The sequence below is a fragment of the Tupaia chinensis genome, unplaced genomic scaffold, assembly GCF_000334495.1.
Source record: "Tupaia chinensis unplaced genomic scaffold, TupChi_1.0 Scaffold000197_1, whole genome shotgun sequence".
In the NCBI taxonomy this organism is placed as follows: Eukaryota; Metazoa; Chordata; class Mammalia; order Scandentia; family Tupaiidae; genus Tupaia; species Tupaia belangeri.
The window spans coordinates 3,024,025-3,050,771 of NW_006159672.1; the positions used below are offsets into that span (position 1 = coordinate 3,024,025).

Consider the following 26,747-nt stretch of genomic DNA (forward strand, 5'->3'; position numbering starts at 1 on the left):
GCACATGTGAATTATGGGAGTTAGATGTGTTTCCCCTCTAAGGTGGATATGTCCTAGAACTGGCTTCAATTTGGCCACCTTCTGTTATATGTTCTGCTTCTGGGGCTTGCTTGAAGGAAGACACCTAAGCTGGGAGGGTTCTCGGGGCCAGTTTGGTGCTCTGTCATCCCGTCTTTCAGAGGTCCTCTTAGCTGCTCTGCGTGCTGGGCCCTTCCTTTGTAGGAAAAGTCCAACTGCTGCAGCAGAGTACCATTTTCTGTATCTGATAGCACCTCAGGGGGCCTACAGGGTGCTGACCTTCATGTCTGTATTTTGATCTAGAAGTCATTTGATCTGAGATTTCTAGAGTTAGATATTGGGCACTAGAGGGTGTGGATCTGAGTGTTCTGAGATGTTTATCCTACATCAATTTAATTTACTTCAGAACCTAGAAAGCCACGCAGTACCAAGGCATCCAGTCCCGACTTGAGTTTGCATGGGAGAGGCACCTGAGACCCCGTATCACAGCTTCACATACACCCCTCTCATTAGTTAGGTTCTGGTTTCAGGACTTCACAAAGCACAAAGACACAGCTTTGGATATAGCTTGGAATCTGAACCATAAATAAAAATTATTTTCCAAGATGAATGTAATTAATTCTTTTCAGAACTACTAACTCATTGAAGTAAAAATAGAATTGTTTTATAAACTGCTTACTGTGGAACTTGTATATGGAAATCGCAGATCATACTTTCACCTGGGTAAATGGTAGAGAATTCTGTCCAGGAAATGAGATTAGATTCCTAGAACACTGGAGATCAGGAAATGTGATTGATACTGTCAGCCTCCATGGGGACAGAGTGGCTGGGACATCCCTAGAGTGTCCTTAAGATGGAGGGATGTCAGTTTGGTTTTCAGTGGGCTTCACAAAGAGGCAGGTTGGCTTGGGACCATTGCCTCGATCTCAAGAACTAGGAAGAAAAACTATAGGGATTGTGTCTCTCCTGGTTACTGCTCAGTTCTAATTAGGAACTCAACTTAAAAAGGAGAAATAAAAGGAAGACTTCACTTGTTGAAGATGATGTGTGTGTTGGAGGATGAGGGTGTGGGGTGAAAAGTATCCAGTGACTATTTTTCTCACATGGATCATTCTAGCATATGTGGCTGTTAATTGAAAATGGTGACAGGCTAACTAAGCCAGGATTCCCCAGGGAGAGAGTAGGATTTCTGGAACCAATCTAACAAAAACAGAGACTTTAAAAAGAAAATAGAATACATCCTTCTCTTACCTGCCTCCCTCTGCACCTCAAAAACAAACAAAACAGAAAACCCCAGTCAAATAAAGCAGTTTCTGCAATGAAGAATTCACAGTTTCTCACCCCCAATTTGATGGTTAATTGTGACCTTTTATGTACCTGGTGCAGACTTCTTTTAAAAAAACATTTAGCACTTAGCTCTTGATACCTCAAGATGAATATGAGAAACCTGTGCACCAAGGGTCCTTACAAAAGCTTTCCTTCCTCACAGCCATATGATTTCATCCGGAAGAGGCCTCTAAAAATAAACACTCTCATGTTCGCCTTTTTCTACTGTGCTTCATACTTTACTCTTGTATAAATATCTGCCACATTTCCACCAGGAAATATTGCTATTATATATTTTACAGACACTTGACTGTCATCTAAGTGGTTTATTTTATTCCCTTAGCTCAAAGAAAACTACAAAAAGAATTTTGTAATGTGAATATGATTGTGGGCCAAGAGTTATGTTTTGAGAAGGAACTAAGAGTAAATTATATTACTGCTTTATCATGTTTGCTTTGACTTTCCCATTGTGTTCAGAGTTAGCATTTGTTGTTTGAAGTTAATAACTGAGGTGCTGTGTTAATGACTCCTCCACTTTGGAAGCCTCTGACGTTTTAGAAAATTCTGTCTGGCAATAAACATAGTTTCGTCCTTTTAATGAAGAATTTCATCATTCACACAGAAAAACTTCTTTTAAAAAGTAGTTACTAATACTTTGTGGTATTTTCTATATAAGATGCTTTTGTAGAAATACAGCCTTACCCTTCATTTTTCACAGTGGTCTGTTCATCAGTTACCATAACTTCATGAAAGTTGCTTCTGTGAAATGAATGCAATGTTATTTTTCAGAAAGCTTTTTATAAATGTACCATATATGTTTTAGGAGGGAGAAAAGAGGCAATTAAGTATAACTTCCATGAATAAATCTTTCTCTGCATATTTCATGTGAAGCTCTGGTTTGAAGCAGGACATTTTGTGGAGATTGGTGCTGATGTAGTGATGTTCACTGTTTTCTCCGGTCAGGCAGGTTTTGCATCCTTGTGCCCTCTTTTGTGCATGTCATTGACCCCAGGGTGCATTCTGAGCCCCTCTATGCACTATCTTAACCTTCCTACAAGCCAGCCCACTGAGCTGAGTCATTCAGCAAAATTTCCCAGGACAAAACCAGGACACCTTTGTTGTTTTTTTTAAAAGAGAGATTTTTCCTGTAGGGCATGTGTGCTCACTGCAGATACAGAGGGTGATAGACAGAGAGCGAGAAATCACACACATACACACACACACACACACACACACACACACACACACACACGGGGCGAGGGAGGGTGACTACACTGCAGTCCCTTCTTCTACATTCTCTTCTTGGAATTTTGAGCACGCATGCCCAGAGTGAGTTTTAAGCCACTGGGTTTAGGACTCAAACTGCGGTTGACCATGTGGGAGTCCAGTGACCATTATGCCACCTGCTGGTCCCAAAACCAGTGCACTTAATGTGAGGGGAAAACTCAGATACTCAAAAGTTTGTGTTCGCAAGGTGCATGTACATGCGTGCCCAAGATCCCGAGAGGAGAATGGAGGAGAAGGGATTGCGGTGTAGCCACTGCCCCTGGGGGGTGATTTCTCGCTTTCTGTCTCTCTGTCTCTCTCTGTCTCTCTGGCAAGTGCACGTGCCCTATAGCAAAAACCTCTCCAAAAACAAATAATAATTTTAAAAAAATAATAAAATGTTAGTGTTAGTAGTAGACAAGGCACTGGATGTTAGACTGAAAGTACATTTTAAAAATTTTATTATAATTTTATTACTAATGTATAAATGACAAATGAACAGGCACACCAGCTTGACTGACTAACCTGTCTTACTCTGTGGGAAAAACATTTTCTATTTTAACTAATTTAGTCAATGCTGGTTTGTAGCTGATTTAAAATATCTTGGACTCCAAGTTTACACAACAAATAACATCTAACTTTATGCAGTTGGCCATTATATCTTTAAAAAAGAAAGGAAGAAACTAAAACAATATTACTTTTGCTCAACTTTTAAAATATCTGCCAGAGTTGTCAAGTACATTTGGAGGTGTGGGTTCTGAAAGGAAAAGAAAGCTCAGACTGTTTGGAATCTTGAATTAATAAAGCTGAAACTCATTATACTGTTAAAATTTGATTTTAACAGTAGAAATTTGATTCAAAGTTTTTAAAAAAATAAACAAACAAAACAAATTTAAGCTGATTTCTCCCATCTTGCTTTTTTTTTCCTGCTTATTCTGGTTTTTCACAAAATAATGACAAGAGAACCAGGAATTTATCCTCTGCAGGAAATGTATGAGGTCTTCAAAAAGTTCATAGAAATGCATATAAGAAAAACCTGTGCATGAATTTCAATTTTTAAAAAAAATTTTGGCAATAAAATAAACCAGTATTTCAATTCTACTTTCTACTTTTTCACAAACTTTCTGATGTCCTTTTATAAAAATCTTGTCTTTTCTTTAGAAGGAGCATACCAGGTATTGAAAGGAGTAAGACCCAAAACAGCTACCACTACAAATAGCTCCCTTCTGATCCTTGGAAAGTGATTGCTCACAGCTCTACTCCCAGAGAAACCTCTTGCCGAGGGTTCTTCCAGACCTACCTCCTACGAGACACACAACATGGACCTGCCTCTCTCTAGGTGGTGGCTATCCAACTGGACTTTTCACTCTCTCATTCAGTAGCAGGTCCTGCACATGAGTCTTGCAGGGCAGTGTTGGTCTGCAATGCTGTTTTTACCTTCAGGCTTATGTCATTAGGCAGTAGATTTTCTCTTTTAAGAAGTGGCTTAGGACCAGCAAGTGGCATAGAGGTTAAGGTGCTGGACTCTTACATGGCTGACCATAGTTTGAGTCTTGGACCCAACAGCTGTAAAATCATGCCAGGTGCATGTATGCCTGTGCCCAAAATCCCAAGAGGAGAATGAAGAAGTGATTGTGGCATGGCTACCACCCACGACCAGTGATTTCTCACTTTGCCTTTCTCTATCTTTCTCTCTCTGGTGACTGTACACACCCTATAGCAGAAATCTAAAAAAAATAAAGAAACGAAAAGAATAGAACCACTTGGCTCACGTAGTTAAGGCACTGGACTTCCCCCATGGCCAACCTCAGTTCAAGTCCCAGACCGGGACTTGAAAATCATACTGGGTGCATACAAGTAGTACTCAGTCCTGGGAGGAGCAAGGAGGAAAAGGGATTGTGGAGTGCTCATCCCTACTAGGGAATGATCTCTCACCGTCTCTCACTGTCTTTGGCAAGCACATGTGCCCCATGGCAAAACCTAAAAATAAATAAGGGCTTGTGGGCCAGCCAGTGACATAGTAGTTAAGGCAGCCATATCCCACATGACCACCTGTGTGGTTCAAGTCCCTGGCTAGTGGCTTGAAAAACACCTGGCGTTGTTTGATTTCAATAAGATAAAAGAAATGGAAAAAGGATTACAGTGTGATCATTCCCCATGGGACAGGGGGGAGTAGTGATTTTTCCTCCCACTCCCCCATCCCCATGAGTATACATGACCTCTGGCAAGTGCCTAATAAAAAATGTGGATCCTCATGTTACTTTGAAGGTACTCTGGGTTACTTGGTATTATAGGTATCAATTGCTGCTTCTCTGTTAAATATGCCATGTAAACTCAGTATTTCATTATTTCAGGCTCTGAATCTTCATGAATATGGTTTTGGTGGAAACTGGTGTCATTAAGTTCAAAATATTAGTGCCATCTCTACACAAATGCACATCTAGGATGTGCTGTGTGTATCATGTGAGTGTATAATAGGTTATTTTATTTTCCATGGTAGTGCATTTTATGCTGTAGGCTATCCATGGCTAGTTACAAACCTTAGGTACTGGAATTTTTCTTTCAGTTGCCTTTCTGAAGAAGCACAAGGTCCTGACTCACTTTGTAAGGAAGGAACCGGTAAGCAGTATAGAATTCAGTAACTCAGTGACAGGCACAATATTTGTGTGAGCAATGTTACCTTTTACTTCATGAAGGCTGTGCCTTCCAATTGATTGTCTATAGGGAAAAGCTAAGTCAGTCTGCATTTCTACTGTAGCTCACAAATAAAATACATTCATGATTTCTACTTAATCCCATGTGTATATTTTCCCATCCCTCAAACCAAATGCAAGTTTTCACAAGTTGGATGTGAAAGGGATGGTGTCACAAGCTGAGTGGAGTTGTGTCTCCTGAACTCATGCTGGGTAATTCCACTATGTCCCTCTTTATGGGCATGAAATTATTCAGACGGCCAAAAAGGAAAATGCGGCATATTGAAACAAATATTTTAAGTGATTTCTTTTCAAGAGATGCTAAATAGCATGTCAGAAAGCCGCCAACACTCTTATGTGCATGTATATGCTCCTGGAGCAGTGAACTTTTACAAGAACATTTGATAGAAACCATTGAGAGAAAGTGGGCACTTGGTTTACAGCTGTGTTCTTTGTCTGGTTAATCATGGTGTACCTCCAGTCTGTGGCTGGCTAGCCTCGTCAACCTTCTGCATGCACTAGGTACCTGGCGTGCTTAGTTAATATGTAATTCTCGCAACATCTTACCCCCTTAGGAGCAACAGGTACCCAGCACTGGTGTTGTCCGTCCAGATGAAAGGGCCTGGCCACTATGATTCCACTTCTCTTTGATCTCCCTGTAGAAGGTCGGCTTGTCTGCCTAGAGATTCCTCTGAAGGGCAATTTAAAAGTTGGATTTGAGCAACATCAAGTGAAATGTCTTCCCATCTCATGCCGTGAGGAGCTCTTTGGTGTAGTTCATGGCTGGATGTGAAGAAAGATATTAACCCTTCCTTTAAAACAAACTGTCTTGCAGACTGTCTTGCAGTGCTTTCTAGCTTCTTTTCTCCTGTGTTTATAGAAAATAGGTTTTTTTTTCCTAACAAAGCTCTTAAGTTAGTGAAGATGGACTCATTTTAGTGTTTAAAATTTATCCTGAGACAATTATTTTTACTTTTAGTGAATATGTGACTGGATGCACATAAATGAATGAGGGTTTTTTTTTGGGGGGGGCGGATTTTTTTTAAACAAAACTGAGACACTGTCGGGGCGGATTTTTTTTAGACAAAACTGAGACACTGTCTCAAATTGTGATCAGTAGAATAATCCATTCTCAATGGTGAACTGGCAAGGTCTACTAAATACCAGTTACTGGATAAAGTGCTTACAAGATTGTAAAGCTCTTTTTTGAAATATTTCATTGCACTAACATGCTCATAGTTGAGAAAATAATGGCCAAGTTGCTTCTGACACTGTTCATTTAAAGAAAAATGACTCACTTTAAAAATAGTTGCTTTATTTTGTAAATATTTTAGAAAAGTGTGTTGCTGTCCAGAAATCTAGGTCTACACTTGTTTTGTTTTTAATGAAAAAGGGAAGGAAAAATACCTTGAAATCCCAAACCTCATCAGTATCAATATGATCATAAAGTGAAGCAAGGAAAAGTAATTTGTTGCTTGTATTTCCCATCCATGTTTCCAGGTTATGTATTTTGTTTCTTGACTTTATTTATGTTAGTGGAACCACTCTGGTTTTGTTTTGTTTTTTTTTTACAACTAATATCTACATCTTAGGAATCTGTAACTCAACCTCAACTACATGGCCTAAGACTTACATGGTACCATTTAAGGGTGGAAAATAAGGAAAAGGGCCTAGTTCTCTGTTTTTGTAAAGTGTGGTAAAAAGCAAATAATAATATGTTGACTAAATATGTTATTCATCCAGCCACATGTTCAAATAAGGAAACAAGAACAAAAGAGTGTTACGGTGTAAACATTTGGAAGTTGTATTGTTTCCAGGTTGCTTAAATTTATATAAATGATTTAATTGCATTTGATCACTTTTTTGAGATTATAAAAGGCATATGAGCTCAATGTTAAAAATGAAAAGTGTAAAGAAAATAAAGTATGTTCATTTTCTCATGACAGATATAACTTGAATTAGTCTTTATAGTTTCTTTTTTATAAATACAATATACACACTTTAGTAGAATCTGGATCATATCACATTGCATATATCATAGCACATACACCTTTTCATGTACAGCTATATGCTTTATGCCCTATCATTATATATTGCTTTTATTGGATATATTACTTACTGACTTATCATAAATGTACTTAACATTATTTAACAGTGACTAGTTATTTAGGTTATTTTTACTACTGTTCCATCACTGGAAGTGGGTGTTTTTATATGTATTCCCCCCCCCACCCCTCACTATAGTACAAAAGTAGAGCATTTTGGAGTTACTGTGAAGACCAAACTAATTTTCAGGTAGAAAATAATGATTCCATCACTTACATGGTGAACATTTGAGTGTCATGTGCATCAGGCACTATTCAGTCCCGGGCTAGTGGCTTGAAAAACACCTGGCGTTGTTTGATTTCAATAAGATAAAAGAAATGGAAAAAGGATTACAGTGTGATCATTCCCCATGGGACAGGGGGGAGTAGTGATTTTTCCTCCCACTCCCCCATCCCCATGAGTATACATGACCTCTGGCAAGTGCCTAATAAAAAATGTGGATCCTCATGTTACTTTGAAGGTACTCTGGGTTACTTGGTATTATAGGTATCAATTGCTGCTTCTCTGTTAAATATGCCATGTAAACTCAGTATTTCATTATTTCAGGCTCTGAATCTTCATGAATATGGTTTTGGTGGAAACTGGTGTCATTAAGTTCAAAATATTAGTGCCATCTCTACACAAATGCACATCTAGGATGTGCTGTGTGTATCATGTGAGTGTATAATAGGTTATTTTATTTTCCATGGTAGTGCATTTTATGCTGTAGGCTATCCATGGCTAGTTACAAACCTTAGGTACTGGAATTTTTCTTTCAGTTGCCTTTCTGAAGAAGCACAAGGTCCTGACTCACTTTGTAAGGAAGGAACCGGTAAGCAGTATAGAATTCAGTAACTCAGTGACAGGCACAATATTTGTGTGAGCAATGTTACCTTTTACTTCATGAAGGCTGTGCCTTCCAATTGATTGTCTATAGGGAAAAGCTAAGTCAGTCTGCATTTCTACTGTAGCTCACAAATAAAATACATTCATGATTTCTACTTAATCCCATGTGTATATTTTCCCATCCCTCAAACCAAATGCAAGTTTTCACAAGTTGGATGTGAAAGGGATGGTGTCACAAGCTGAGTGGAGTTGTGTCTCCTGAACTCATGCTGGGTAATTCCACTATGTCCCTCTTTATGGGCATGAAATTATTCAGACGGCCAAAAAGGAAAATGCGGCATATTGAAACAAATATTTTAAGTGATTTCTTTTCAAGAGATGCTAAATAGCATGTCAGAAAGCCGCCAACACTCTTATGTGCATGTATATGCTCCTGGAGCAGTGAACTTTTACAAGAACATTTGATAGAAACCATTGAGAGAAAGTGGGCACTTGGTTTACAGCTGTGTTCTTTGTCTGGTTAATCATGGTGTCCCTCCAGTCTGTGGCTGGCTAGCCTCGTCAACCTTCTGCATGCACTAGGTACCTGGCGTGCTTAGTTAATATGTAATTCTCGCAACATCTTACCCCCTTAGGAGCAACAGGTACCCAGCACTGGTGTTGTCCGTCCAGATGAAAGGGCCTGGCCACTATGATTCCACTTCTCTTTGATCTCCCTGTAGAAGGTCGGCTTGTCTGCCTAGAGATTCCTCTGAAGGGCAATTTAAAAGTTGGATTTGAGCAACATCAAGTGAAATGTCTTCCCATCTCATGCCGTGAGGAGCTCTTTGGTGTAGTTCATGGCTGGATGTGAAGAAAGATATTAACCCTTCCTTTAAAACAAACTGTCTTGCAGACTGTCTTGCAGTGCTTTCTAGCTTCTTTTCTCCTGTGTTTATAGAAAATAGGTTTTTTTTTCCTAACAAAGCTCTTAAGTTAGTGAAGATGGACTCATTTTAGTGTTTAAAATTTATCCTGAGACAATTATTTTTACTTTTAGTGAATATGTGACTGGATGCACATAAATGAATGAGGGTTTTTTTTTGGGGGGGCGGATTTTTTTTAGACAAAACTGAGACACTGTCTCAAATTGTGATCAGTAGAATAATCCATTCTCAATGGTGAACTGGCAAGGTCTACTAAATACCAGTTACTGGATAAAGTGCTTACAAGATTGTAAAGCTCTTTTTTGAAATATTTCATTGCACTAACATGCTCATAGTTGAGAAAATAATGGCCAAGTTGCTTCTGACACTGTTCATTTAAAGAAAAATGACTCACTTTAAAAATAGTTGCTTTATTTTGTAAATATTTTAGAAAAGTGTGTTGCTGTCCAGAAATCTAGGTCTACACTTGTTTTGTTTTTAATGAAAAAGGGAAGGAAAAATACCTTGAAATCCCAAACCTCATCAGTATCAATATGATCATAAAGTGAAGCAAGGAAAAGTAATTTGTTGCTTGTATTTCCCATCCATGTTTCCAGGTTATGTATTTTGTTTCTTGACTTTATTTATGTTAGTGGAACCACTCTGGTTTTGTTTTGTTTTTTTTTTACAACTAATATCTACATCTTAGGAATCTGTAACTCAACCTCAACTACATGGCCTAAGACTTACATGGTACCATTTAAGGGTGGAAAATAAGGAAAAGGGCCTAGTTCTCTGTTTTTGTAAAGTGTGGTAAAAAGCAAATAATAATATGTTGACTAAATATGTTATTCATCCAGCCACATGTTCAAATAAGGAAACAAGAACAAAAGAGTGTTACGGTGTAAACATTTGGAAGTTGTATTGTTTCCAGGTTGCTTAAATTTATATAAATGATTTAATTGCATTTGATCACTTTTTTGAGATTATAAAAGGCATATGAGCTCAATGTTAAAAATGAAAAGTGTAAAGAAAATAAAGTATGTTCATTTTCTCATGACAGATATAACTTGAATTAGTCTTTATAGTTTCTTTTTTATAAATACAATATACACACTTTAGTAGAATCTGGATCATATCACATTGCATATATCATAGCACATACACCTTTTCATGTACAGCTATATGCTTTATGCCCTATCATTATATATTGCTTTTATTGGATATATTACTTACTGACTTATCATAAATGTACTTAACATTATTTAACAGTGACTAGTTATTTAGGTTATTTTTACTACTGTTCCATCACTGGAAGTGGGTGTTTTTATATGTATTCCCCCCCCCACCCCTCACTATAGTACAAAAGTAGAGCATTTTGGAGTTACTGTGAAGACCAAACTAATTTTCAGGTAGAAAATAATGATTCCATCACTTACATGGTGAACATTTGAGTGTCATGTGCATCAGGCACTATTCTAGGACCTAGTGGACCTGCTCACTGCTCCATGAAGAGATCAAGTCAATTCTTCTGTCATTTTTGAATGCTGTATCTATGTTGGGGTTTAGGGAGAGGGTTGTTTGCTCAACCACATTGCAGAGTGGGATCAAAGCCTTATCTTTGTTCTGGGAATAAGTGGGTATTTAAAAGTCAAGTTAAGAAGATTCTCATTAATGATGATTAGTTCCATGCCTCATGCTGCTCAGAGAACTAAATTTGTTGCTGAGAAATATTTAGGTACAATGGAGTAAGTTAAGTAGAAGGTAAAATATCCTCTACATGCATCCTATGAAAATAACTGCTTTAGATCTCAAGTCTTGAAAATATTTTCTGAACAAAATTTTAGGAAAATTAAAATAAAATGCCATTTTCACCATTAAATTAGGAGAGAAATACACATTTCCAAGCGTGGAGGGATTTCATAGAATGCTGCTGCTACTGTAAATTACTGTCTTGTGATGACCATATACCTAAAACTCTGACTCAGGAATTACACTTTCGAAAAGTGCGTTCTAGAGAAAATCTAAAGTATGAAAACAAAAAATTGAATCTTCTCTTATCATAGTGAAAAATTAAAACAAACCTAAATATTCAAAATAGTGAAATCATTTAGAAAATAATGCCATATCAGACCAGCCAGTATGGTAGTGTAGGTGACTGGAATGTGTGTGGCCAACTCTGCAGTTCAAGTCCTGATCCAGTGCCTTGAAAAATACACTGGATTGGGACCAGCAGTTAGCATAATGGCTATGTCGCTGGACTCCCATGTAGTAAGCTACGGTTTGAGTCCCGGACCCGGTGGCTTAAACTCACACTGGGTGTGTGTGGGTGCATGCCCAAAATCCCGAGAGGAAAATGGAGGAGAAGGGATTGCGGTGTGGCCATCCCCTTGGGGGGTGATTTCTCGCTTTCTATCTCTTTCTCTCTGTCTTTCTGGTGAGCACACACGCCCTATAGCAAAACCTCTCAAAAAAAAAAAATACACTGGATTCATGTGTGTGCATGTCCCAAATCCCAAACGGAAACTAGAGAAAGGATTGTCATGTGACTTTTTCCGGGGTGAGGGGCTTTCTCACTTTTCTCCCCTCTCATGTAGCAAACATACATACCCTATAGCAAATTCAATAAGAATAATACTAATGCCAGATATGTCTCACCAAGCATAGTATCTGACATCATTTTCTCCCTGACACTTTAATATTTCTGATAGTGCTGGTCTGCTGATAATGAATTCTTACAGCTTTTGTATGCCCAAAATGTCTCTTTTGCTCTTGGATTATTAAAAGATATTTTCACTGAATATAGAATTCTAGATTGACAGGTTTTGTTATTATTATTTTAGTACTACATAGATTTTGCTATAGTCTTTTTTCTTGCATTGTTTACATTAAGAATTCTTTAGTCATCCTTGTTGTTTTGTGCCTGTCTGTGTAACAGGTCTTTTTCCCTCTGGATGCTTGTAATGCTATTGATATTAAGCAGTATTTTCTAACATTTTGATTATTAATTTTCTTCATGTCTTGTCTGCTAGATTTCACTAAATATCTTGTATTTGTGCATTTGTAGTTCATCAAATTTATAGATGTTTTGACTATTATTTCTTCAGTTTTTTTCTTTCTTTTAGAAAGTTCAATTACATATGTATAAGATTTGTTGAAGTTGTCTTAACTACTGACTGACACTTTTTTTTTTAACTTTCTCTGTTCTCCATTTTGAATAGTTTTTGTAGATGCATATTCAAATTCACTAATCTTTTCTTTTGCAGTGTCTAATCTGTTATTTTATCCAATGGTGTTTCATCCAAGTTTTTTTTTTAACTTTTCAGATTTTAGAAGTTCTATTTCAGTCTTTTTGTTAATATATTCCATAATTCTACTTTTTGAAGATCTGGAATACAGTTACAATAACTATTTTTATGTCCTTTCCTCCTATTTCATCTGGGCTAACTACAGATTGGTTTGAACTGATGTTTCTCTTTATGATGGATCATATTTTCCTGCTTCTTGGATGTCTGGTAATGTCTGGATGCCAGCATTGTGAATTAAACCATGTTGGGTGGTAGGATTTTTGTATTCTAATAAATATTCTTGGGCTTTGTCTAAGATGTAGCTAAATTAGTTAAAAACAATTTGATTTTCTTGGGTTTTAAGTTTATAGATTTGTTAAGTGGAAACAGAGCATTTTACTGAGGCCAGGTCCTTCTAGCATTGTCCTCAGTGTTTCATGAATTAGGATATTTTCCAGTCTGGCTGCTGGACACTTTCCTAGCCCCACTAGGGCAGAGATTACTACTCTGTCAATCTCCTAGACAGTTCTTTGACCTGAGATAGTTTCTTGACCTTGATGTTCCCATTGGTACTTTGTTAAACAGGCAAGGAGGGCTTGCCATAGATCTTTGCAATCCTCTTTCTGAAATCTGTCTCCTCCATTTCTGTTCTGCAGAGCCTGCCTGCTTTGGTTTCCAAGATTTTCAGTACATCTCTTCAATTCAGAAGCCCACCAGGCCCTTCCTGTGCCTGGGTACTTTCAGGGCACTCACAGATCTCATTCCCATTTGTTTCCTGTTCCTTGTCAATCACTGCTTTGTTTTCCCATTTTCTTGAAACTGTTCTATTTGTTTTGTCAGATTTTTTTTTTCTTTTGGTTGTCTTAGATAGGAAGATAATTCCTGTCCCTGTTACTCATTCCATCTTGTCTGTAAACAGGTGCTCGGGTATTTACATAATTTTGAGATATATGATTTAATTTAAATCTGTGCTATTATTTATAGGAATTTTTAAAAAGAACTAGGTCTTACCTAAACTTTCTGATAATTGATTACATCTTTACTTTGCTTATTAATTTAATGAAAATGAAAACCAGAGCATGAAAGGGTTGTTCATGAACAGACCAGCTTCTCTAAGAGACAAGAATACAGTGGCATCTCATGAATAGGCCACAGAGATCCTGATGTATAGAGCACCAAAATATATATCAAGAGTGGATATGTGTTCTCCATGTCAGAAACACAGGGACTGGGGGACTAGCAGATGGCATAATGGCTACGTCGTTGGACTCCCACGTAGTCAACCACGGTTCAAGACTCGGACCCAGTGGCTTAAACTCACGCTGGGTACATGAGCATGCATGCCCAGGATCCCTAGAGGAGAATGGAGGAGAAGGGATTGCGTCATGGCCATCCCTCCAGGGGTTGGATTTCGCACTTTCTGTCTGTCTATTTCTCTCTTTCTGGTGAGCACACACACCCTATAGTAAAAACCTCTTAAAAAAAAAAAAAAAAAAAAAAAAAAAACCAGAGACTGGAAACTTCATATATTCGTCTGATCTTAAAATCTGCCTGTTCTTGGCCACTATGCTTAGCATGAGAAAAGGTAGGATTTAGTACTCTGAGTTTCTTTACTTTTGGTTAGAGCTCATAAAGTTCTTACTCCTCAGACATTTATCTATGAAGTAAAATATTCATCTTCATAATATTTTTCTCTGTGGCAAAAATTTTATAGCGAAAGAAACCCAGAAAGTGCCCTGTGATTTTTTTTTTTCCCCTTTGCCAAGTCCAGCCTTCGGACACCCCAAAGTGGTAAACCTTGATTTTGATGGTTACTGCTGAACTGAACCAGTTATTCAAGGTAGAAGCCTCTCAAGATTATTGTAATAATAGATTTCATTAATGTCTAACAAGCATGAAGGCTAGAACTCAGTAGGCACTCAATAAATGTTTAAGGAGACTTTCCTTGCTGGTTTCATTGAGAAGGACTATAATGATCACTCTTTTAGCCCAGTTTTGAGTGAATCATCCCTGTGCAATATAAGCAACTGTCACTGAAAGCATAATGCTAACACTTCTTCATTTTCAATTTTACTTGTTTGTTCATTTTTGCTGGCTCTCTGCTAGGTCCTTATAATGTAATTTTGAATAGAGGTTATGGTAACAGGCATTCCGTCTTGTTGCTAAATTCAAATAAAAAGCTTTTAGCATTTTGCTGTTGATTTACTATGCATTCTATAGGCTATCTTAGAGATGCCATTTGCCTCCTAGAATGAAACTCCTTTTTGAAATCATAGTTTTTATTTTCTTTAATGAAGCCATTTTCATATTTGCATTTATAAGACAATGTTTAGGAAACATATGAAACAAATTAAAAAATCTTGAGGAAATCTGAAATTATGTCATTGAAAAATAGTTTATAATGAATAGTTTGCAATTTATCATTTAGACATCATTAAATGAATATTAGAAATTGTTTTCTAATTATAGAATGTAGTTTAAATCGACAGGAACAGCCACACTTGAGTCAGAGGCTATAGAAACCTGTAGGATTTTTATCAAGAGTTGCTTCTCTTAAATAAAAGCAGTTTTGTTTCTCACATATTTTACATTTGCACTGACCTGCATAGACAGAAGCACCCTTTGTCACTAATTAGTGTGGTGTGATAGGTAACATAATGTATATCTGAAAAGCTCCATTGGGTGTAAGTGCAGTTCACACTTCTTAATGAGTGCCTTGAACAGTGTTTTTGTCATTCCCAAGGAGACCTAGTGCCCCTTGAATAGAAGACTGCTGGTAAATGGAAAAGGAATGTGTCTTATGAGCCTTACTTGAGTGCAGATGGGCCTGCCATGTCCCGTGAATTCAAGCCCTCCTCAACAAAGCAAAACGCCCTCTTGTGTAGTGGGGTCTTTCCTTTTTGTTGAAATTCCTATGTCCTCAATAATGAACGTGACTTGGGATAATACTTCCTAATGCAGTCCTTCAGAATATCTATGTAGGTGATCATTACAGGCTAGTTTCTTTCTTCTTTTCTGGCAATATAAATCAATTGAAATTGATTACCATCAAGATTTAATAGTGCTGGGAGCATGTGAAGCAGATCTGCCTAGGAGACAATGTTTAAGGAGACTCTTATTCTCAGGTTTGTATGAGTGAAATGTGGATTTGTTATAGTGAATGTTAATCTAATCTCCCTGGTGTGCATATAAGAGGAGAATAGGATACATAGATACCTGGGCCCTGCGTGCAGAGAGATGACGATGTGAAGAGGTAGGTAGCAAGAGGGCATTTAGGCTAAGCTTGGGTGGCGCAAGCAGTGGTGTAATGAAATGTGTTAACATACACTCTGGTGACCTCAGGTTTGGATGGTGAGTCAACCTATAATATTCCTGGCACTGATACTCAAGAGCCTGACTAACTGAGGGCTGGAGAAAGTGGATCATGGTGTAACCAGACCCTGCCAAGGGTGCTTATCCCTCTCATGCACATACATGTTTTTCTTTCTCTCACTCATGAAAGAAATTAAATAAATAAACTTAAAAACAAACAAAAGATGGCCATCCATTTGGAAGCCAAGGAGAAGAGGCATCAGAGGAAACCAACTTTGCTGGCACCTAGTTTTACATTTCCAGCCTTCCAAACTCAGAGAAAATAAGTGTATGTTGTTTAAACCATCCAGTGTACGTGGTTTTGTTATGGCAGCCCAAGTAAATTCATACAGCACATGTCAGCTTACACTTGTACACCTGAGAGTAAGAGTGCATGACTCTAGTAATATTCACTGTAGTCTCACTCCTGGATTGTAGATGTACTTAGGCTTCCTCAGGTTGAAAGGTACAAGGTTATTGAAGGGTAGCATGTACCCACTATGCTTTGCTTTGCATACTTACCAAAGGAAACATGTTACTCGTTTAACCAGTGTTTGATGAATTTAGATTGAGCCCAATGCTTTTTCTTCCCTGCAAAGGTAGCGAGACTACTTATCTTATGAGAATCCCATGAAAACTAAAGAGCAACTGGAAGTAAAACAAATTTTTATCTCCCACCTCAGTTGATTAGAAAGAACTGTTTGAAGAAATAATGGATATAAATTTACTAGAGTTAAGAAAACCTGAAAGACTTTAGCATAAAAGGTCAAGAGAATATCAAGGAGCAAAAAGCAGGAAAACTGATATCTACATATGTCACTGTGAAATTTAAAAGTAGAGACTATTCTAAAACATTGGGGAAAGAGCACAGGGAAAGCAAGGGTGCTTAAATTGATTTCAGATTTTTCAACAGGAACACTGAGTATAAAACAGTGGAGGAGTGTTTTCAGTGTATGAAAAGGGAATAACTTAGAAAAGTTTTGTTTCTCAGTTTGTTGTGAGGTTTGTGCATTTTGCCAGAGAGAGAGAAATCACCCCCAGTGGGAAGAGCCACACTGCAGTCCCTTCTCCTCTATTCACCTTTTGGGATTTTGAGCACACATGGCAATGCACACCCAGTGTGTTTTTCAAGAGACTGAAAAGGTCACTACAAGGGGAACCAGCAGTTAGCGTAATGGCTATGTCGCTGGACTCCCACGTAGTCGACCACAGTTCACGTCCCAGACCCGGTGGCTTAAAACTCACGCCAGGCTCATGTGCATGCGTGCCCAAGATCCCAAGAGGAGAATGGAGGAGAAGGGATTGCAGCGTGATTTCTCGCTTTCTGTCTCTATGTCTCTCTGTCTGTCTGGTGAGCGCACATGCCCTATAGCGAAAAACCTCCCCCCCCCAAAAAAAAAAAGGTCACTACATAAGAAGAAAACAAGAAAAACAGATTAACAATGTAAATAAACATGATAACATATAAATGACAAAATAACAAAAATTTATTCTTGAAAACACAAAGCAGTAGAAGTATCCATTTTAAGAAGTTAAAAAATGAACAGAGTACAACCAAAGGGTGTTTTCAGTGTATGAAAAGGGAATAACTTAGAAAAGTTTTGTTTCTCAGTTTGTTGTGAGGTTTGTGCATTTTGCCAGAGAGAGAGAAATCACCCCCAGTGGGAAGAGCCACACTGCAGTCCCTTCTCCTCTATTCACCTTTTGGGATTTTGAGCACACATGGCAATGCACACCCAGTGTGTTTTTCAAGAGACTGAAAAGGTCACTACAAGGGGAACCAGCAGTTAGCGTAATGGCTATGTCGCTGGACTCCCACGTAGTCGACCACAGTTCACGTCCCAGACCCGGTGGCTTAAAACTCACGCCAGGCTCATGTGCATGCGTGCCCAAGATCCCAAGAGGAGAATGGAGGAGAAGGGATTGCAGCGTGATTTCTCGCTTTCTGTCTCTATGTCTCTCTGTCTGTCTGGTGAGCGCACATGCCCTATAGCGAAAAACCTCCCCCCCCCAAAAAAAAAGGTCACTACATAAGAGTAAAACAAGAAAAACAGATTAACAATGTAAATAAACATGATAACATATAAATGACAAAATAACAAAAATTTATTCTTGAAAACACAAAGCAGTAGAAGTATCCATTTTAAGAAGTTAAAAAATGAACAGAGTACAACCAAAGGTGCCATAGTGATAAAGGTGCCAGATCCCACATGACCAACTCTGTAGTTTGAAACTAGGACCCAGTGCCTTGAAATACACACTGGGGGCAGGTAGGTGGCATGTTGGTATTCTTAATTTAGCTTTATCTGTGAGGTTAGCATAACCCTGATATGGAAACCACGCAGGCACTTTAAGCCTATTTCGTTCATTAAAATAGAAAAAAGCTGCAACAATATTAGCATGTTAGCTCTCATATTGTAGAGAAAGTTTAGGTTTATTTCTCATATGAAAGGAATTTAATGTTTAAAATCTCTAGAGAAATGACTATCAAAAAAGTTTTAAGAGTGTAAAGTATAACTTGGTAGTGGAGATAAAGTGGAACTATAAAAACATACCAACTCCAAACTCAGAAAATGAGAAAAGAAAGAACAAATGGAAAAAGTAGGAAAAAATTAGTAAGCTATATTTTAAATTTGTCTATGTCCATAATTACATTAATCAGAAATGATCTAAGCATACCAGTTAAGAAAAAGATTGTAAAATCATGAGGGGAAATAAGGAAAGTCAAACTTTATGCCATTCACAAGAAACCAACTTTAAATGAAAAGAACTGAAAGTGTAAGGAAAGTAACTGGTAACCACACAAATACTAATTAGAAGACATCTGAAGAGGCTGTATTAATTTTCGTTAAAGTAGGCTGCAGGACAAAGAATATTATTAGGAATAGAGAGTGATATTACATAATGGTTGTCCAAAAAAACCACAAAAATAATTACAATTTTGTTTAAAGAACTTAATTTGGCTTTATTTGTGATTCTTGAATCAGACAATATTCCATTAAATAGAATAAGTAATCCAGTGAACTGAGAGTAGGTTGACTTTATTATAGACAAGGAAAAGCTAGAGAAAAAGCAAAAACAAAATAACAAAAAACATCTTGGGAATTTCAGTTACTTTCCTGTAAGGCAAAGACAGGGAAACCAAACAAATGGAAAATAACTGATTAGTTAACTGGTTATTTCAGGTTTCTCCTTTTGGGGAAGGATTAAACTGAGACAACTTCCTGTCAAGTCAGTTGCAACTGGCCTGTTTGGGAAACTAGGCTGTTCTCTCTCTCCTGATTTCTCAGGTCAAATAATATCTTAGTTTTGGCTTGATGACATGGAATATTAGTATGAGTGACTACATTTTGATTTTTAGTCTGACCCATTGGATCGTAATACAGCAGCTTGGTGTAAAACAGTGGACTACTATAGTTTTTTTTTTTTTTTGATTTCTTTAACATAACGAAATGATCAGTTCACCAAGAAGACATAAGTTTTACATAATAAGCAACTGACAGAATTTCAAAATATATTAAGCAAAAATGGACTAGAGAAATAGATAAGTTTATAATTATAAGTGGGGATTTTATCATTCCTTTCTCAGTGATCAGTAAAACAAACCTAAACTCAGTAAGGATATGAGAGCTTGAACAGCATTATCAACCAACTTGATGTAACTGACATTCTTAGAATACCACACTCAACAAAAGCCCAATACACATTTAAGTGCACATGAATCATTTCCAAGATTGATCATATTCTGAGCCATAAAACAAATACAAATTTAAATTACTCAAATTATACAGTGTCTGTTATATCACCACAGTGGGATTAAATTAGAAATCAGTAATAGAGGGACTAGCAGTTGGCGTAATGGCTATGTCACCATTGTAGTTGAGCGTGGTTTGAGTCCCGGACCCGGTGACTTAAACTCATGCCAGATGCATGTGCGTGCATGCCCAAGATCCCAAGAGGAGAATGGAGGAGAAGGGATTGCCAGCATGGCCATCCCCCATGGGGAGTGATTTCTTGCTTTCTGTCTCTCTGTCTCTCTTTGTCTTTCTGGCAAGTGCATGAGCTCTATAGCAAAAACCTCTCAAAAAAAAAAGAAAAGAAAAAGGAAAGAAGAAAAAGAAATCAGTAATAGAAAGATGTGGAAAATCCAAAATATGTGAAAGTTGGAAGTAACCATTGTCTAAAGAAGTCAGAAGAGGCCCAGCAGTTGACATGGTGGTTAAGGACACTGGACTTCTACATAGCCAACATTGGTTCAAGTCCCGAACTCAGCAGTTTGTATGCATGCTATCTCTGTCCTGTTTATATTTATATATAATACATATATATAACTAATATGTATATTTTGTTATGTAAAATAATTCTTTAAGGAAAAAATGAACATTTAAAAAGTAATGGGAAAATTAGAAAACAATTTAATTGAATCAACATGAAAGCACAGCCTATCAAAAGTTGGGTTGCAGCTAAAATTGTTTTGAAGGAAATTTATAACATTAAGTTTTTTAATAAGGGGCCTCAAAATAATGATCTAAGCTTCTTTAAGAAATGAAAATAAGAGCAAATTAAACCTAAGGCAAACAAAGGAAGGAGCTAATACATTTAAGAACAGATCAATGGAATGGAAAATAATAGAAAATATCAATGAGTCATAAAACCAGTTCTTTGAAAAACTACTAAGTTGATAGGACTCTAGTCACAGGGGCCAAATAAAGGAATGAAGGACAAGAATAATAATGTTGAGATTTTAAAAGGGATCATTTTTAAAAATCTTACAAACATTGAAAGATAAGAAGTACATGGTACAGATTGAATGCAGTCAGCACGTGAACTTCGTGAGCCACAGCAGGTATACATGGAAGCAATCATGTCTAAGGGAACTGCAGTTGGCATTGATCTAGGTACCACCTACTCTTGTGTGAGTATCTTCCAGCATGTAAAAGTAAAGATAATTGCCAATGATCAGGAGAACCGAACTGTAACAAGCTATGTCACCTTACCTGATACCGAACGATTGGTGATGTTGCAAAAATCAGGTTGCAATGAACCCCACCAATACAGTTTTTGATGCCAAGTGTCTGATTGGATACAGATTTGATGATGCTGTTGTCCAGTCTGATATGAAGCACTGGCCTTTCATGGTGGTGAACGATGCAGACAGTCCCAAGATACAAGTAGAATACAAAGGAGAGACAAAAAGTTTCTGTCCAAAGGAGATGTCATTTATGGTTCTGACCGAGATGAAAGAAATCTCAGAAGCCTACCATGGGAAGACTGTTAGCAATGCCGTGGTTACTGTGTCAGCTTATTTTAATGACTCTCAGAGTCAGACTACCAAAGATGCTGGAACCATTGCTGGTCTCAATGTGCTTAGTGTTAACCATGAGCCAACTGCTGCTGCTATTGTCTACCGTTTAGACAGAAAGATTGGAGCTGAAAGAAACCTGATTTTTTACTTGGAAGGTGGCACTTTTGAGGTATCTATCCTCACTATTGACGATGGAATTTTTGAGGTCAGATCTACAGCTGGATATACACACTTGGATGGAGAAGACTTTGACGATCACATGGTCAACCATTTCATCACTGAGTTTAAGCACAAGCATAAGAAGTATATCAGTGAGAACAAGAGTGCTGCCAGGCACCTTCGTACTGCTTGTGAACGTGCTAAGCATGCTGTCTGCTCCCAGAAAGCCAGTATTGAGATAAATTTCCTCTATGAAGGAATCAACTTCTATACTTCCATTACCCGTGCCTGATTTGAAGAATTGAATGCATAGCTGTTCCATGGCACCCTGGACCCTGTAGAGAAAGCCCTTTGGGATGCAAACTAGACAAGTCACAGATCCATGATATTGTCCTGATGGGCAGCTCTACTATCACCAAGATTCAGAAACTACTACAATTACTTCTTCAATGGAAAGGAACTGAATAAGAGCATCAACCCTGATGAAGCTGTTGTTTATGGTGCAGCTATCCAGTCAGCCATCTCATTTGGAGACAAATCTAGAAATGTTCAAGATTTGCTGCTCTTGGATGTCACTCTTCTTTCCCTTGTAATTGAAACTTCTGGTGGAGTCATGACTGCCCTCAGCAAGCGTAATGCCATCATTCCTACTAAGTGACACAGACCTTCACTGTTTACTCTGAGAAGCAGCCTGGTTTGCTCATCCCAGTTCATAAAGGTGAGAGTACCATGACCAAGAATAACAACCTGTTTGGCGAATTTGAACTCACAGGCATACCTACTGTATCCCGTGGTGTTCCTCACATTGAAGTCACTTTTTATATTGATGCCAATGGCATCCTGAATAAAATGTGGATAAGAGTGCAGGAAAAGAGAACAAGATTACTAACACTAATGATAAGGGTCTTTTGAGCAAGGAAAACATTGAGCAAATGGTCCAGGAGGCTGAGAAGTGCAAGACTGAAGATGAGAAGCAGAGGGACACAGTATCTTCCAAGAATTCACTAGAACCTTAGGCATTCAGCATGAAAGCAACTATAGAAGATGAGAAACTTCAAGGCAAGCCCAATGATGAGGACAAACAGAAGATTCTTGACAAATGCCAACGGAATCATCAACTGGCTTAATAAGAACCAGACTGCAGAGAAGGAGGAGTTTACGCATCAGCAGAAAGAGCTGGAGCAAGTCTGTAACCCCATTATCACCAAGCTGTACCAGAGTGCAGAAGAGGCATGCCAGGGACCATGCTTGAGGGCTTTCCTGGTAGTGGGTGCTCCTCCATCTGGTAATGCTTCTTCAGGACCCACCATTGAAATGGTTGATTAAGCCAACTCATGTACAGATTGTGTAGCATTGTTCCATGCAGTAAACCATTGAAGAACCTCAATTTGTAGCAAATTCTGTGGCAGTCTTAAAGTTCAGCTGTTATAGTGAATTACTGGGCATTCTCAATACTTGAATATGGAATATGTGCACAGGGAAAAATAACATTGCACTTTATAAGCACTGTATTATAAATAGAAAATGCAACGTCTTTAATAAAAACTATTTAAAGTTGGTGCCATTAAAAAACAAAAGTACATGTTACAAACAACTACACCCATGCATTTGACTACTTAGATAAATTGATAACTGTTATGAAAGACACAAACTGCCAAAGCTCACTCAAGAAGAAATAGATAACCCAAATAGTCTTATATCTATTATACTAATCAAATTTACAGCAGAAACTTTTTTATAATAAAAATACAGGCCACTTTGCCTTCACAGGAAGGATTCTACAAAACATTTATGAAAGAAATAATACTGTTCTATAAAACTAATCCAAAAAATACACAAGAAGGGAATAAATACTTTCCAGCTCTTTGTAATGCCAGCATTACCTTGATACTATAACTAAATTAAGACATTAAAAGAAAATGACAGTCCAGTATCTCTCATGAATATGAAAGCAAAAATTCTCAAGAGTAGTAGCAGTATGAAACCAGCAGTTTATAAAAAGGATAATGGAATGTGACCAAATTGTGTTTCTTGTGAATATGATTGTTTGGTATTTAAAATGTCAGCTTACCATGTCAAGAGGAAAAGTTAAACAAATGATCTTAAAAGAACTTTCTTGATCTATTAAAGGAGCCTGTCAAATACTTACAGGTGACATCATACCAAATGATGAAAGACTGAGTCCTTTCTGCCATGCATTTTTGACATGCAGATGGTAAAAAAAATTTACCAAGCTGAAAGTTGGAGTAAGAATTTATTGAATATAGGGCAAAGGAGCAACAGATGAGACTGGAGGGAGGAGTCTACTTAAAGGAGGAGGTAGGCTATTTTATGGCTGGCTGACCCACCCATATTCAGGTTTGGTGGTCATTTATTGCTCAGTCTTCCTGGAATGTGGTTGGGGCCAGTTTCTGGTAAATTTCCACTGGGTAAGGGCTTTGGCCTCCTTTACTGAGAAATGGCCTCCTCCACCTAAAATGGCTGTCGTCTTGTTAGATTTGTTGAGCTCCAGTTTCCTTTTAAAGTCAGAAGCAGAGTAGTGTTCTCTACTCTTACCACATCTATTCAGACTGGAGGCCCCAACTTACATTAAGAAAAAGAAAAAAATGTGTGTGGGGAGGTATAGTAAAGTAGCTGATCAAGAGTGAGCAATGGAGTTTTGTTTCCACAGAATTTCTCTTAGATCATAGCTCATATGACAAAAGATTTAAATTTTTCAAAGTAAGACAGTTTTCACCTTTGTGCATTATACATCTTGCAAGAAGCACACAAACTGGCTCTGCAATAATTGTCTGATTATCTGGCATTTAACAATTAAAATCTGTTATTGGGCATCATACAGATTCAGAATTAACTAACACTCTCCAAACTTGCCTGCGTATTGGAACATTAGAATTCTTTGGTTGATTTTAGAAATATGGTGGAATTTAAAAATATTTGGTGTCTAATGTAATGCTGAAAACAGGAAATCTACATAATGTATGCAGCATAACTAATATTAGAAGCATGTTCAAGGAGCAGCCTGTGGGGTTAATAGAGTTTAATTTGCAAGACAAATGAAGGCTTATTTCCTCCTAGGCACTCTGCTCTTAATTCTGGAAGGACCACTTTAGAAGAGTACCATGAATAGATGATGAGAACCCTTGTTGGACAGTAGCAGCAGAACTAGCTCACAGTTAGTTCAGGTAGCCCTTCACTCAGGTGAACATTTCGTGCAGTACAGGGCTAGTGATTGGTGTGCAGCCCCTTACTAGTTAAATGGTATTTTCTTCACAGAACTGCATTCTTGGAGGAGGGATAAATGATAAACCATGAACTTAGTCACATAAAAAGTAAAAATAGATCATCTAGATACCTCACAAAAACTGGAAAAGTTATTAAATAAATTCAGGATTATCTTCATAAGAAAAGTGCAGTTCTACATTGTTTTGTTTGTTTTCAATTTGTTAGTGCTCGCTGGAAAGAACAAGAGAAAGAGAAGTTAAGAATGCACTCCCCTAGGAGGAATGGCCACACTGCAATCTCTTCTCCATTTCTCCTTCTCAGATTTTGGTCACACATGCACATGTGCCCAGCATATTTTTCAAGCCACCAGGTCTGGGACTCAAATCTTCTGGCCCATTATTCTCTATATTTTTTTTTTAATTGTGTTTCCAGGAATTGTTATAACCAAGGAAGATCCTTATAAACATCCCTTCTGAATTTATATTTAAAAAATTAAAAATAACATATGCTTAAAAATAAAAACAAAACTCAATAGGCTGGTGGACTCCTTGGCATGATATGTGTGAGCAGGGTATTCATCTGGAGGTGTACTTGGCAAATGAGTTTCTCAGGTTCTCTTTGAGTTAACCATCCTCACTAAATGCCAGTGGCACCTCCTTTTCACCTCAACAGCCAAAAATGTCTCTACGTTTTACTAAGCAACCTACAGTTATATACTCCAGTCCTGATCAGAAACCATAGGTAGGTAACTCCTGAGTAATAATAATAATATAAAAAAGGCATCAGAAAGTATTCTTAATGCACCTGCTATGACCTGTAGAGTGGTTGAACAAGCAGAGTATGAAGTGATTTCTATGACTCCATTGTTACTGATGACTTATGGATAGAAAACTGAGCTTTGGAGCTGAAAAAAATCTGTTAGAAAACAAATTGTCCTTTTCATCTTTTGTCTTGTCTATTTACCCCATTACCGTCATCCCTGAGCCACTCTTAGAGAGTGTGAGAAGGTTAGATATTCACTGTTGCATATGAGACTGTATGGTTTGGGAAGAGACCCGGAGATTGCTGATAAAAGATCTACAAGAGAATAGAAAGTTTGATTCAAGGAGAAAAACTGGAGTAAGCAGTTTGGGGAAGTCAGATGTTTAAAACATGAAAAGAAATGTAACTTTGAGTTGCAGTGGTTTTGAGTTTCATGATCTTGATGTGCCAGTAACTCCCTGGGGGCTGACAAATCCAGAGGGAAGGGTTCAAAGGCAGAGCGCCTGTTTGAGCAGGGGCAGGGCACACAGACTTGCTAAGAAGGCGGTGGATGGCAACAGAGCCTGGATGTGGGAGCGAAGCCTCCATCTTCTTGAGGCTTCTTTCCAAGATTCAAGGCAGGAACCGACACATTTGAAACCAGTAGTAACCTTAAAGCTTTGTGACAGTTTCTTTCAGCAAGAAAGGGTAGTGGTATACTGATTTCCTCTATGTTCATCCTGAAACTTAAACATTTCTTTAGCTTTTAAAATAATTTGGAACTTAACCTCTTATGGTGGTTCTTTGAACCCATGTTCACAGAATTCCTTTATTGGTCCTTAACAAACCAGAGTGGATTTTGTGGCATGCTATGAATCAAGAAATTGGAGCTATGAATTTTACATGAACTTTTTTGGAAATTTGACAGAATTGTGAAACCAAAATTTTGACCATTCACTCGTGTGGCGATGACTTTCATAGAAGTTTGTCATCTTTTTCCCAAACTACTTGTTCTTTCAACAGGCATTTGAATACCTCTAGCTCTTGGTTCCCATCATTAATTCTTTCATTACACAAATGCGTATTAATGGCCCACTATGTGCTGGGCCTTATCCTAGATGTTAGAGGGCTCTTGTCTGAACTCAAATAATCACCTCTTCAGAGAGGCCTTTCCTGCCCACTGTCTCTGAAGAGGCTCCTTCTCTACTAGTCAGTTTAGTCTCTCTCCCTGTTGAGTGGTCATCATAGCAGTTATCATTATATTATATCACTTATTTCTATGGGTTTTTGGGTTATTCTGCTGCTTCTCAGTCTCAGAATAAATGCTTTGGGGGGACTGTGCCTCCTTATTCCCCTGTATGTCCAACACCTAAAACACTAGCACATGGTAGATGCTTGGTAAGTATTCATTGAGCAAATGAAGGAATGAAAACAAATAGTAATGTGTCTTTAGGAAGCCAGGCAATTAAAAAATTAATAATAAGCATACTCTGGTATGTGATGAAAAATGAATCTGTGGTGCTATGGAGCCTCATTGCAA

The 26,747-nt window shown here is 37.8% G+C and overlaps 1 protein-coding gene and 1 pseudogene across 2 annotated transcripts in view; both read left to right on the forward strand.

Annotated features, from left to right (window-relative positions):
- MGMT (O-6-methylguanine-DNA methyltransferase) overlaps window positions 1–26,747 on the forward strand; it is a 309,575-nt gene that overhangs the window by 163,551 nt on the left and 119,277 nt on the right. The gene's annotated exons all lie outside the window — the stretch shown is intronic.
- On the forward strand, window positions 20,390–22,567 carry LOC102473660 (heat shock cognate 71 kDa protein pseudogene; annotated as a pseudogene).